Raw genomic sequence first — 15,490 nt, 5'->3', positions numbered from 1 at the left:
CCAGACAAAGAGAATCTAAAATATCTCATTCATAATATTTATATCAATCACATGTTGAAATGATATTTTCATATATTTGGTTAAATAAATTATATTATTAATTTCACTCGTTTCTTTTTAATGCATGTACTTGAAATTTTTCACTTGCACATGTGGTTCATATTTGTGGCTCATATTACATTTCTGTTGGATAGCGCTGCTTCTAGATACTGACAGAAAACCAACCCAACAAACGCTGTGGGCAAGTTTAAGAGGTTATGTACTAATGGTGGATATCACTACCATACCCATATTCATTATTTTTTTCATCCAACAGTGACACGTGAACAATTGTCTATTCAGGCACTGTGTCAGGTTTTGGGACACAAAGATGACAGAGGCATAACCCTTTCAAGATTCTTATACAACACAGAAGACAGATGAGCAAACCAAGAATTACAATAGAGATTTATAAATGTTCAGAGCTAAGAGGGCACAAAGGAGGGATACCTGAAGTAAAGGGGAGCAAAGTAATCTTCCCAGAAGAGGTACAGCTTGAGCTGCTCTTTCAAGGGCAACTAAGATACTCTTACAGATCCCTCCTTTTCCAGCCCTACCTCCACCTTCATCTCTCCCCTCCTTCCATTTCTCCACTGACAGCTTTTAAGTGTTCTGTCTGGATCTCCTATTCAATGGTGGACAAAAACACCTATCATCAAACTTTAGCATCAACCTGTGTATACTCAGTCCTGGTTTTCCTTTAATTACATATTTTCTCTTTCTTCTATCTACTCTACTAGAGGCCATCTTCTTTTCCCATGCCCTACCCTTCTTCCCCAACTCAGTAGGGGAACAGAAGGGGTTGACATTTTTTTATTTCCCCATTTCAGCTTCTGTGTCATTTATTTAGGCTATTGCCAAAAATACCTTCTAGGGTTCATCCTGCCTTGTCCCCCCAAGACCAACTTCAGGTCAAACTTTCCTCTATGACTTCAGCAATTGTATCATAGTCCTCCTCTTTATCTCACCACTTGTCCTCATTATTTGTGACATCAGCGTCCCTTCCATGATCCAACATACCGATCTCACAGTTCTTTCACTCTCTCCATTCCAAGGGCCTTAATTTCTGTTGTGTCTTAGTCACTAAAAGTACAGCTACATTTTGGACCTCATCTTTGTTTATCTTTAATATTTCATATGGTATATTTCCCTACAGCCTAAGCTATTTATCCATCTGTCTCCACCCTCCACATACCATACATGTGCCTTAACACCGCCTGAACCCGCTTTTGCTTCATATTGTGACTCCTGGGGCTGCTAATTTTCCTTATCCAGTTGTCATAGCCTTGGGAGTAAAATCTGTGTATATGTATGGTAAGGTGGGAGGGAGGAAGCTGGAGAGCAATGCTTCCCTCACAATACAATACTTGCTTCATTCGCTGTAGCCATTTTCTCCGGGCACTAACGTAACCCAGAAGGCCTACTTTTCTCTTGATAAATGTCATCCTTTCTTCAAGTTCAAACCCAAATCCTCTCCAGGAAACTAAACACATGGATCTTTCGTTCTCGTAACTCCTACTGCATGTACTAAATCAGCTTTTGATTAAATAGCTTAAGTCATCTTCTAATTAAGTCACCACCCTAACAGAAATCCATAAGGAAGGAACCATACCTTTTATTATTTTTTTGTGACATTTTCTACAACAAATAACACAATGCTAGATGCATATTTGGTGCTCAATAATTATTTGATAGACAAATACATTAATTTTTATTTTGTTATATAAATCCAGTAACAGAAATAGTGTTTTGCTTATTCTCATAATTTCTTTGGGAGTGAAGAAATTTGAGGACAAAACAAATGTTTCTTGTTTGATCTCTCCAGAGAGGTCTGAGGAAATCCCAGTAGGAATATAATCCCAGCAGATTACTTATCAGATTGGGTCCAGAAGCCAGACCTGGTTGAATGGTATTGTTATTAGAGCAGCCAGAAACCAAAACCACGGAGCACCATAATAGCCAGAGTTTATTTAGCATTTTGAAACGTTCGGTGTTTTATTGCACATTCTAAGGGTAATCTGTTACTTTGTGACGATTATTTCATGTACTTCCCCCAAACCTATGAGTTGGGTATTCTATTCCCATTTTACATATGAGGAAATAAAGCCTCAAAAGTAGTAAATGACATGTCCAAGGAAACAGCAAATGTCAGAGCTGGTGTTGGAAGTCAGCTCTGTCTGACTCTAAAGCCTATGATTTGACCTTGCAATTAGATTACAAATTTGTCCTGTGAGTATTCATTATTTGGAGGTTTAATATTTCTCCTTTCCTCAGGTAACGCAACGCCCCTCCTTTGGGGAGAAATTACCTTCTTTTCCCCACTATACTCTATCATCAACAAGACCTGTTTGCGGTCATCTCCCAACATGATTATACTTTCTTACCCACAATGTTTGATCAAGGGAGAGCTATCTGCTCCAAGCTGAGCCAGTAAAATACCTTATTTCCCAGGTCACAACCCAAGCTGGCCCAATTAGAATTCTTCCCTGAAAGTCTAGACACTAGACCCGTGAGTGAGGAACCTTTTCCTGCTAGGTTCTCAAGCTGTAAGCATGTAAACCTGAAGCTGTGGCAGCCACGTCCTTCACCTGCAGGAAAAAGCCTCTGTGGGGGAGACCATGAAAGTGACAGGAAGGGAGAGGGAGAGAGAGCCAGTCCTATCGGCTTGTGAGCTCTTTTTGCCCCCCTTCTGCTTCTGATTTTCCCATGATTAGAGGAACCAATAACTTCCCCATGTTGCTCAAGCAAATTCAGGTTGGCTGTCTGTCACTTGCAAAGGAATCCTAAATGCTTCAGCTCACTGCATGAAGTGCTGAAAGTGGGAAAAAAAAAAAACAACAAAAAAAAACACAACAACAGTAACAGTAAGACCTGTTACCATATTCAAGAAGCAAATGAAATGTTGGAACCAGAAGACAAAGCCAAGAAGTTCCAATTCAGATGGTACCCAAAGTGGATTAGGGAGTGAGAGACAATGGAAGTGAAGTCATCTAAGACCACTTACTCTGAAAAAGCTCTATGAGACCTGGAGCTCTCTTTAAAGGTCACTAGCCAAAATAAGTCAGTAGGTCTTAGCTCAAAGACATCGATGAAGTAAGAGCAATAACCAGAATTTCAAAAGATAAAATCAGTCTTTTAAAGAATCAAGCCCAAATAAAGCCATCCTCTCCTTAAAATCATGTTTTTCACTGGTATCGGCTACAATCTAAATAAATCATATGCTAGACCCAAGGAAGGCATCAAAAAGAAATCAAAGACATTTGAATATGTAACATGTTATATTAGCCAAAGGGCTAGAATCACATAAAATTTACTCCCAGAAGAAAAAGAGCCTTGGCTCTTGGTGGACTTAATTTCACCAGGATGATGTGTTGAGTTTTAGATTAGGTGAGCATCAATCTTCATGAATGGACCAGAGAGGCACACAAACCACTAATTATCTGGCTGTAAAAAAGAAGTTTTATCACTCTGCATTTTCATTTAAAAATATGATTGCTTGGACTTAATTTCCTAACTGGGTTTAACTGGGAATCAATGTCAAGCAACAAGCGGTAAAATGTAAAATTCACTGGTTCACCTTGTAATTTCCGTAGCGACCAAGGACTTCAGCACCCTGACCTCTGGGAAAGGGGTGAGATTGAGAGACTAAAGCTGTATTTAGCAAATCCTTTCCATTCAAAACACATAAGCTCCTTGTCCCTGTCAACAAGCATCCAGGAGATGTCTTATCAAAAGATCCCATTAGAGGGGAGCATGGCTGGGAGCAGACATAAATGGGAGGAGACTTGGGAGCTTCTGCTACAATCAGTCCTGTCACGTGAATTGAAAATTGCTTAGGTTTTTCAGCTGGAAGTAAATGACATTGTTTGACTCATTTTCTGTTTTGTGATGTGTGTGTATATGTGTGCAGAGATACATGCAAGTGTTTATCAGTGAAACTGGGCAGTGTTTTCACATAGTGCACAGTCCAGTAAAAATTGTTGGATTTCCAGTTGCTTATTGTGGGTTTTGTGATTATTGTCTGGAATAAGAACAGTATCCAAATTAACTTATTGCCAAATCTACCACCAATACAGTCAAGTAATATGACCAAAAACGTTTGAGGGCTGCTAATTTAAATGTATGAATGTGTACCCAAGCTACAATATTAATTATTCAACTTTTTCACTGAAGACTTTAAAGTTTGAGAGTGGCTTAGGATTTACACACACACACACACACACACACACACACACACACACACACACACACCAGAGATGCTGAATGCAATGTGTGTTTTTTTTGTCTCTCTCTTTAAGAAAATGGTTGTGCCCTATTTAGTTACTTCCCTAGAAATAGACTATGGTGAAAGGTTTCTACCATAAAAAAGACAAATTACTAAGTTCTCTAAATCTTATCCCTTTTATAGTTGACAATTAAACCAAATTATTATACCCATAAAATGAAATAACAGAAGGGTCTTGCTGAATAAATCATTTTCCATTTCAGGGTTGCTTGATAAATAGTGACAGGAATATAAATTCTATCAAGTGAAAAACTCTACACTCCAAATTGGATGTACACGGTGGACCTGAGGAATGGATTTGAGATAAGAAATATATTTGCTTTGTGAACCAAAGTAACGTAGTTGTTGCTAATGTCATTATGGCATTAACTGATTATAATTCAGTGTGTTAACTTAATATTATAGTTGATAAGATTTGCCCTCGTTCCAGTTCTGATCTATAGCCCTGGATGTATTTGTAACCCCATTTTCAAACCAGGTCTCTTTCAGTCCCTTTGACTCAGCACCACTGATACCTTTTAGTTGTAGCTTCAACCACACTTCCTGTGAACCTTCTCTGACAAAAGTTGGAAGGAACGTTTGTAATTGCAGGTGAAGCCTAGAATCATTTGTGTTTCCAGGGTGGTATCCATGTGCTGAGGGAGAACTCTGGATGCCTGAGTGCCCTCCATCATTTTATCCTGCTCCACATAGTTTTTCCCTTAGTTTTTCTCCTGGCTTCTTCACAGGACATGCTTACCAGGGACTCTGACACCTTTTCTGGTTTCACCAAACGATTTCCCTGGTGTCCATCTTCCACTTGCAGTTTTCTATCACTGGATATAACTGCTAAAGAGGCCACGAGTATTGAATATAAAGCAGCAACAGAAGATCACTCACTGTATCAGCCTGACTTTGTCAGAAAATTGAGACACTGCAAGTATTAATGCATCTAATTGATGTTTAATAATGAAGACAGGACTTACACAAATGTGGAAAGAGCTGGGGGAGTATCAATCTGGAGGGCTGAAGCTAGAGAATCAGGCAAGAGCCACATATGTCAGACTGAAGCAAAAGACTAGGGAAGGGAAGGTACAACTTATGGGGAAGTTTTCAAACCTTTATGACTGCTAGGTGACAGCTCATGAGGAAGTCTGGAGGACTACCACAGGGGATTGCAACGACTTTCCAAAACCACACTTGCTTCACTTCTACTTTCCAAATCTAAACAAATTTGTTCTCATTGAAAAACTCTAATCCAGAACCACATAGGGAAGATTTTAGGAAACATATTTTCCAGGCTCAAAGGGGATTGTCAAGATGCTATTAAGAAACAACCTAGCAGAGTTGACCCCTTTGGAAATTTGACATCTATATCACATTCCCTTTAACCACACTTTAATTCCTCAATTAAGAAAGAAATCACAACATCATTCTTTTAATCAGCACTATGCAACCACCATTTAACAACCAAAGACCAACCAAACTAATCTCCTTAACAACCAAACTATCTCCTCAAAGAAGAGACTCAAATCCAATATGTCATTTTAAGAATCTCTAGGTGATGTCTTTAGCTGGGTTACACTTACCCCTTTGAAATCTTGTGATATAAGTACTGAAATAGACAGGTAATCATGATTAAAATACCTAATGTTAGATAATATGACAATGAAGAGAGAGAAAAAAGGATATTCACTAATGTATTTAAATATAAACAAATCAAAGCAATAAAGAAAATGAGTGTAATTACTACAGTCATTATTTCTATAAGTGATGATTTGGCCACAGTTGGTATTTATGTCTTTTTTATTCCACTACACTTTCCTTAGTCTCTTTGTCTTCTGAAAGTGGTTCAGTTGGTTGTGTTTCTTTGCTCATTGGAACTATCCAAACCCTCCTGGAGGATTTCTGTCATTAGCAGTCCTGTCTGTATCGGGTTTTTAGTTTCCTATTATCTTTTGCCACAGGACATTGGAGTACTAAGAAACCCCCCATAGAATATTCTGGGTTTTACTCATACCCCTTGTACTTACATTGTGTACCAGTAACCTAATTTCCCCCTTTTATAATTAGAATGAATTACCCCAACCATTCTAGCCACACCCTACTTTGCTCTTGATTCAGTGGCATGAGTTACCCCTAGTAGCCAGAGAGCAATTGCAGTTTCTAGTTCGTAACTATTGTGTATCCCCTGATTCTAGGAATTAAGATCTTAAAAGCAGAAAGCCCAAGGTGTAATGATGGGAATAGAAAACTGCTCGTATCCATATATTAAAGGTAATAACGATTGGAGACAGTTCCATTTCCACCCTGTGGTTCCTAAATCCACGCATCCTGGCTCCGGGTGAAATAACATCATATACTGGTTGCTAATTCAGAGCATCTGCAGTATCATGAGGATACTTCTCCAGTCTTGTAAAGTTTGTCAAGCAGCTAAAGCTCTATATCTTAAGAAGGCTATGCCACTGTTATATCAGACCAGCTGCTTCAGGGTGATGGGAGATATGGTGAGAGACGTGCATTCTGAGTGCAAGAGTTGACTGCCACATTATATCTGCTATGAAGTTATTTCCTTGGTTAAAAGCAATGTCTGTGTGGAATAACCTGACAGTGAGTAAGACATTCTGTAAGTGCACAGATCATGGTTTTAGCTGAAGCACTACAGACAGGGAAGGCAAATCTATACCCAGAATAATGTTTGTTTCAGTAAGAACAAATTACTGCCACCAGGCAGCTGACTGGCCCTCCCAGTGAATGGTGCCATTTGGGGGAGTCAGTACGGATCTTTGTTTGGGGCAGGTTGGTCACTCTGCAAAGGCTAGATAGCCAGCAGCCTTAATGAGTGCACCGTTTTCTCGGTGCTGCTGTGGCCATTTTTATCATAAGCATATTGGTCAAGGTGTACCTGGAGAAAGAGACCGACTGACACCTACACCCAGGATCATTTTGTCCCTCTGATGACTGAGCGTCTCCCCTGCTGTGGCAGCTCTTTGGTGAGCATTTACATGGGACAGAAACATGCTTCTATTCTGTGCCAATTTGGAAAGTTATATTCATTTATCTCTTCTCAAGACCTCCTTGTAAACAATTTTCCAATTTTGTACCTTCCAACTCCATGACCATCTAGTTAAATTTAACCACTGCCCATACAACAGTCAAGGTCCATACCTCTGCCCATATTTCCCTCCAAGGAAAATGAATAACAAGGTGCATTGCTCAGAGTTGTTTTTCCTGGGAGGATTTCCCCTCACTACCATTCTTTAGGCTCACACCTGAGTGGTGTGCTCATTTTCAGTTGTTACTAGAATATAGTGTAGAATCATCTATAAACAAACTTTGTTTTTGTCAAAGAACTGGTCATAGGAAACTCACCATGAGGCACCAGAAACTAATATAGGAAGCCTGAATATGCCTATTTGAACTATGCATGCCAGAACTAGGAAAAGAACCAGAGGCTTGGAGACTGAATGGACTTACAGTGAAACAGATATGAACCAAAACTCTACTGTGTTTCCCTGAAAACACAACCTACCCCAAAAATAAGTCCCAGTTAAGATCTCAGCCAGACGGACACATTTAGTACGTTATGATGATGTTCCAGAAGAAGATGACATGACTGTAATTGAATAAATGTAGATTGCTGTACATGAAAAAAATAAGACATCATATCTCCTGAAAATAAACCCTAATGGAAATTAATATAAGACCTGGGGAAACACGGTATTAACCACCTGACCTGCAAAAGTCCCTATTAGACTACTGAACCACAGTGGCATCTGGGTCTTCAAGAATGAGCATAGTTTACAGGCAATTTCTGTTAATCCTTGTAAAGTTTGGCTAGTTCTCTTTTCTCAGTACATACTTACCCCAGCAAATGAACACAAGTCCCTTGAGAAAGGTGGAGAGGGAGATTTACAGTACAATTTTTATAAGTATAGCAGATCCTTTACTTAGAATGACCTAGCGTATTAGTTTCCCATGGCTGCTGTAATAAATTACCACAAATGCAGTGGCTTTAAAAAATAGAAATACAAATTTATTAACTTATAGTTTTGGAGGTCTGAAGTCCAAAATGGGTCTTGCTGCACCAAAATTAAGGTGTTTGTAGGGCTATGTCCCTTTCTAGAAGCTCTAGGGGACAGTCTGTTTTCTTGCCTTTTCCAGATTCTAGTGCCTATTTGTATTGGCCCATCATCCCCTAATCTCTTCACATTTAGCAGTGACTACTGGAATCTTTCTCACAATGCCTTGTCTTTGGTTCTGAATCTTCCTTCTTTCATCTTTTAAAGATCCTTGTGATTACATTGGGCCCACTCAGATAATCCAGGATAACCTCCTTTTTTAAAATTCAGTTTATTAGAAACCTTAATTCCATCTGCAATTTTAGTTTCCTCTTTGCTATGTAACATTTTGCTATAGTTACAAATTCTGGGGATTAGAATGTGGATGTCTTTGGAGAGGGTCATTATTTTTTCTATCACACTTAACCTCCCCCTTTAAAAAAGGCTCTAGCTCTCTGAATTGGCTCAAGTCTGGAAATTTGTTGAGAGTACATGACTGTCTATTGCATGGACTAATTTCAGATTTCTGCTACGAGGTCAAGTTTTATTTTTCCTGTTTATTGGTTTTGCTTATACAAATAAAGTAAGACTTTAGTAGGTTGTTCACCATGGTCCTAGGGACCCCATGATAAATAACTCACCATGAAAGATTTCTACAGACCAAATCATTCTGATTACTTCTTGGATCCTGTCACTTGGGGGTCTCATCACCCACTAAATTCAGAGAACCCATTTCCACGGCAGTATCTCTTGCTTTCTTTGCAGACAACTGCCACTATGGAGCCTTCAAGAATGCTAATTCTGCCTTCCCCAATTTATTTCTCAATGCCTTGAGACCCTCCCAGGTGACATAACTAGCAGGTGGGTAAGCAGGTCATTCATAATAAATCCATTCAGTATTATATCTCCATAAGCCTTAGGATAATTTCCTCTATAGCAATGGTTCTCAACTGGGGCCAATTTTGCTCCTTCCGGAGACATTTGACAATATCTAGAGACATTTTGGGTTGTCATAAATTGTGGGAGGTGCTACTGACATCTATGAATATTAAGTAGTGGCTAGGAATACTGTTAAACATTCTACAATCCAGTCTCTTCTAACATCCAACAAAGAATTACATGATTCTAAATGTTAATAGTACCAAAATTAAAAACCCTGCTCTACACTATACCAAGAGCATTCTGATATCTTAGCTTCATTAATTATAGATCACTATTGATCACCAATTTCAGTCAACCAATCTAGCTCCCCAGTTGCTCAAACATTGAATTCAGAATCATTAGTTAATGCATCCATATTAATAAATTCAGTCTGACCCAAAATTATATTCCTCCCACCCTGATCCATCACCCTGAAGATCTCTTCTTATTCATAATCCCCAAATTTCAGCTGATACAAATTAGTAACAATTTACATTCAGTACCTGTCCATCTGGGTTATACTGGATGTTAAGTCACATTAGAAGACTAGAATCAATAGAGATGGTAGGGGTTGGTCTCAACATCCATCTACAAGGAAACTATCTCTCGAGTGGTAATTACAGGTTCTACAGACAAGAGGCATCTAACAGGCAAGGAAAGTCTCCTTCTACTGGTAGGGGAGACTGAGGGGAATTTGGAGATTCCAGGTCCTCACATTAATTAAAATCTGGCCAGATATCCTCATTTCAATTTTAGGGTCCTGCTCTTCCCCAGTCAATGCTCTAAAATTAATGTGAGCGCGTAAGACTGGATTTTGCTGTCAGAAATGTCAACTCAGAGGCTACAGGTAATAGGATTTCTTTAAGGACAGTCATAGAAGTTATCTCATGATTTATCTAGCCTTGAGCTGGAAATGTAGAGCCCTAAATGTATTTTTCCACTCCAAGTTATCTATTACATTTAGAAGCAACCAATCCATCTGACAGTTCTTATACACATTGTAATTGTAATTTCCATTGTAATGTTCTATTGCAGCAGCTTACAGCCTTGACTGCTATGGGTACTTGAGTCCAGCTGACTACAGTAATAATTTAAGTAACTGTTTTGTCACTGCCTGTCATAAACTACCAATAACATAAAATACCAATGATTCATTACAACTGAAAATGAAGGTTATGAATACCTTTAAATCTAATCAGGTTAGAGAACCAATACAAGACTCCCATCCACAAGTTTCTGTGTCCCTGACGCTACTTTCAATACCAAAAGTTACATTAGTTTGGGTTTGGTCAGGAAATAAAATCATAACAAGTAATATTATGAAAATAAGTACATTAATATAGAAATTAGAGCTTACAAATTGGAAAAATCTGGGGAGTGTGAGATATCTGGCAGGCTGAGGCTGAAGGATTGGAGAAATTTTCACTGTGACATCGATGAAAGCTGTGGAACAGAGAGAAAACAAACAAAAACCCTGCTACTTACGGGAAGTCTGCAAACCATTAAAAGTCTGCAACTTAAAAGTAAGAACTTCAGAAGAAGTTTGGAAGCCTGCCATGTATGACTGTCACAATACTCCAAATATAATACCTTCTGCTTCGCTTCGGCTTTCCAAATCTCATGTAAATTCCTTCATTGGCAAATCCAAACACAGAAATTTACAGAGAAGGGGATTCTGGGTAATGTAGTTCTCAGGCTTTAAAAGGGACTGCTGGTGATGGTACGAAATTGGCAGCAACAAATGCAGCACACTCGTCAATTTTACAATTATTTATGAATCTCTATTATCAAACTTTGCCACCTATAACAACCTTGGTGTTTCAATACTTTCTCGCTTGACTTCAGTCTGCTTTTGAACACCCTTTCTGGCATTAGTGAAACTTCCAAAAGTAACTGCTCAGCATTCGATTCCAGGATGTTTTAACTTTACTTTTCAGAACATATACTAGGTTGGAGAACCATGTTTCTGGACTGAACCAGTTGATTTGTATGCTTGAACTTGGTTTTGTTAATCCTTTAGACTTTTGAAAACCAAGTCTCCATGGTTGCTGCAGGTAGAAGACATTTTGCTTTTCCTTGTTCTGTGATCCCACCACTCAGATTTTAGTTCAAACATCACATCCTTGGAGAAGTTTAACCTGAGCTCCCACAAATCTAATCTACCTGTCAGATCAGATTGACTACATCCTCATGGGAGCACCATGTACTTTCTTATAGCACTTATCATAATATGTACTTATATATTTGTGTAACTATTTGATAAATAACTCTAACTCCTACTAAACTGTAAGACCCAGGAGGACAGAGATTATGATTGTCTTGCTTACCACTACATCCTTTTACTTACCATGATGTCATAGTACTTGATACATAATAGGTGCTCAGTAAATATTTGATGACTGTATCATTTGATAGCACTATCCCATCCCTTGCAAAGGTGACAGCATGATATAAAGAAAGGAGTGCTAATAGACCATCAGGAAAGCTCTGTTCTAGTTCCTTGTTAGATGACCTTGGCAGGTCATTTAAACTTCCTGAATTTCAGTTTACTCATCTGAGAAATGAAGCAGTTGAACTGGAGGAAAGGTTCATTACAGTTCTGGATCTGTAACTTTTTTGTATGACTGAATCTTGTACATAAAATTTTCTTAAAATGGGATGTATCATCAGACACCTACGTTGAATATGGGGGGTGGGGGAGGTGGAGAATACCGGGATGACTCCCAAATTTTTAGCTTGGGTGACTGGTGTTTTTTATATAAATAATAGCAATCGAAGTCTGTAGCATGAGGCAGGGATCTCTGTTTGGACTCAGGATTAACAATAGCTTCCTTATTTTTCCTCATTTTTATCCATTTTCGTCAGTTTTATGGACAGCACTCACACTACCATTTTTCCTGAAAGGTAGCAGTATGTTTAGTGGCAAACGCATGTGCTTGGGAATCCTGCAGCTCTATTTTTTTTATCCCGATTCTTCACTTGCTAGTCATGTGTTCTTGAAGTAACTTCAGCCCTGTTAGCCCCAGTTTTCTCTTCTATAAAATTAAAATAAGAATGACTATTCTATATAATTCTTTTGAGGATGAAATCAAATGATATTTGTGAATATCCAAGCCTAGTTGCTGGAACATAGCAGGAACTCAAAAAATTGAATTTACGAATGTGAAAATTGAGGCAACAGGGAAATTTTATGTGTTTGTGTGTTGCCTAAGCTCATGCAGCAGGAGCATCTATTTCTCAAATCTGCCTGAATCTCAGAACTGCCTGGCAATCTTGTGAAAAAGAAAGGTAGTAAAGGATGAAACAGGATTATTAAGAAAAGAAGCCATGCAAATAGAAACAGTAGACACATAAATTGCATAAACAGTTCTCAATATCTAAAAAGATATTGAGCATTTTGGCTCTTCTTCCTTTAATCCCCCGAATTGAGCACAATGAACAGCATTTTTACACTATCAGACATTCAAAAAGTTATGTCGAAACACAATACAATTTTCAATGAACAAAAATACTCAAAGAAGAGCAAGAGTTGAGTTAACTGGGAAAGAACTCTGACACCTGTTTTCTTCTACTCTTCAATTTGAAAAAGGTTTTAAAAGTTTTAGCCATAGTCTATAAAATATATACATTCTTGGGAATTTTTTTGGTGATGTCTAAGGATTTAATGACACCTGTGTATCATTGATTATCAATGATTCATTCAAAACACATATATTTTTGAGTGCCTACTTTAATAGAAATTGCTAGATGCTGAGAATATAAAGACAAAAGGTATATGACACAGCATCATTTGCATATGTTTCTTTGTAATGCTGATCTTTCATATGTGAAAGTATTTAATATTTTATTTCAAATACTAAATTTCATCAGAAACTTCCTTTGATAATGTTCCTTCAAACGTATTTTGCAACTTGCCAGTCAGCATTATTTGTTAATCCAAGAATGATATAAATTTATAATCCTTAACCTGCAGTATTCTTCACCACTCTATATGTGTATTCAGTCTTCAGATTATATATCTTCACTTTAGTGATAGGCATATTATTGCAGTCCTCTACCTTTGGTGTGAAGAGTCACTTCTCCAGAGAGACCTGAGCTAAAAATCTCCAATTGGGAAGAAACATGAACATTATAACCCTCCAGTGATATAACCTTAAATGCCTTTCTTATCCACACTGCCGTAGCCATTCAGGAAGTTTGTGGTAGAGATAACTAATGCTCACTATATCCAGCTTTTCTTTTCTTTCCTTCCTGGACACAAAATAACATGTCTGTGTGTGGCGGGGGGGAGGGGTCGGTCTTACAATCAGGTAGAGTCATGTCACTAATTCTGGACAGTAGTCTTTGAGTGAAAGTGACATGGGTTATTCTGGCACAGCATCATTTGAGAGTAGGTGTGAGCTCTGAAATTTCTCTCTTTTGTAACTTTGGAAGCAGTTTTTCCCAGGTAGTATAGCCACATAACAGAAGGAGTCCAGATTCTTCCTTAAAAGGGAACAACCTTGGAGAGCTGTCTGACCTAAAGGAAACTTATGAGTGAGAAATAAACTTTTGTGTGTAAGACCACTAAGGTTCTTAGGATTTTTGGTTAACAAAATATAGGCAATCCCGTTCTAATACAGGGGTGTTCCTATTTGTCCATTCCATGTAATATATCTTGTGGCTATACTAAATCCCTTTTATTCCAGGTAAAAAATCATTTTTATCTGGTATCATCTGGGAAGGAGGTGTTCCATATTAGTGAATTTTTCAAACCCTTAAATGGAACCAGTATGTTGACCAAGCACTACTTTTGGTTATCTGCCCCTTATGCCTGAATGAAAATTGGGTGGGTCTTGTAAATTTTCTGATCAATCTTAGAAAACACAGTCTTACAGTTAGTTTAAGTTGCAAGCAGTCTCAAGTCAGTATTTGGATTGCCTTGCATAAGATTTTAATCAAAACTCTGAACTCACATTTTGTTGCCTCTTCCAGCTGGGTCGGCTTCAGGCTGGAGGTCACAGAAAGAAGGGCATATTTGGGTTTTTCCTTCTCCTGTCTCTGCTTATCTGGTTTTCACATGCTAGTACCTGTGGATTGCATATTGCAAAGTATGGTGATATGAGAGACAGGATAGGGCAATTTTCACTTGGGTGTGTAGCTTTATGTCCTATGGACGTGAAATATGGTTAAATTGGCATTTCTGGATGGGTCTGACAGATAATGAAGGCTGGTATTTTATTGAAGTACTTTGTGGGTTCTATGAAGGTGGTGTACTCTTTCATTTCTTTTGACCTAGGAAAATGCATCCCTATGGTAGATAGTAAGACTTGTGATTATTTTCTCAGCTTCTAGGTATCTTCTCACTCCTCCATGTTGCTCTATTGAATAAAACCCAAGGTGACTCCACTCTGATACTGTCCTCTGTGGCCCATATGGTCTAAAGACATCTCTTTCCCGCATCATTGAGAATCGCCTGAAGTGTAGCCAAACTGACATAAAACTAGTTGTATGCCCTACAACTAGACATATAGAAGAAGCCACCTCACGACGAGTAGAAAGGTCAGAGATGCAGAACAGGCTGGTCCTACACCCATGTGTGACCATTAAAAATCAGGAGGTATATCTTGGCTGCAGAGATTCCCCCTCCTTAGAGGGTCCCAGCCCCTCCTTAGCCCAGGGTTTCAGGGCCAGGGAGAGAAGTTCTCATATCTTCTAGCTGTGAAAACCAGCAGAGATTGTGGCTAGGTGAGATGGAGTGCAGCTGCACTCCCTGGTGTACCCCTACAAGGGCCCCATGCATGTACTTACTCGCTGATGGACTCACTAGCTCTGAGCTCCAGTGCTGGTGCAGAGGCTTGAAGGGTACCAGGGACATATGGGGAGAAACTGAATTGTCTCACTTCAGGATGAGGACTGGAGGGCCAGTTTTCTCCTGGAGGGAGAAGCTGGCGGAATCTGTTGTTTCTTTGTTGAGATTTCCCCTTCCTGCATGTAGACTTAGGCAGACACCATATCTGAGTCACTACCTTTCATCTGCTCCACCCTAGTGATTCCCTGAGACCATGCACACTCAATTTACAGGCACACGCACACAACTTCCAGTGGCTTTCCCATATAAATAGCCTTCCTTGGCTAATGCTGCAGCCTTTCCTAAAACCTCAAAGATTCACAAAAGCCAAACAAGCAGCATCTGGCCTCAGTGTGTCTCATAACTCTGGCTGAG

The sequence above is a fragment of the Rhinolophus sinicus genome, chromosome 14, assembly GCF_057876585.1.
Source record: "Rhinolophus sinicus isolate RSI-liver-muscle chromosome 14, RSI-T2T, whole genome shotgun sequence".
In the NCBI taxonomy this organism is placed as follows: domain Eukaryota; kingdom Metazoa; phylum Chordata; class Mammalia; order Chiroptera; family Rhinolophidae; genus Rhinolophus; species Rhinolophus sinicus.
The sequence above is the reverse complement of the archived record's forward strand: the minus strand, read 5'-3'. Positions refer to the sequence as shown.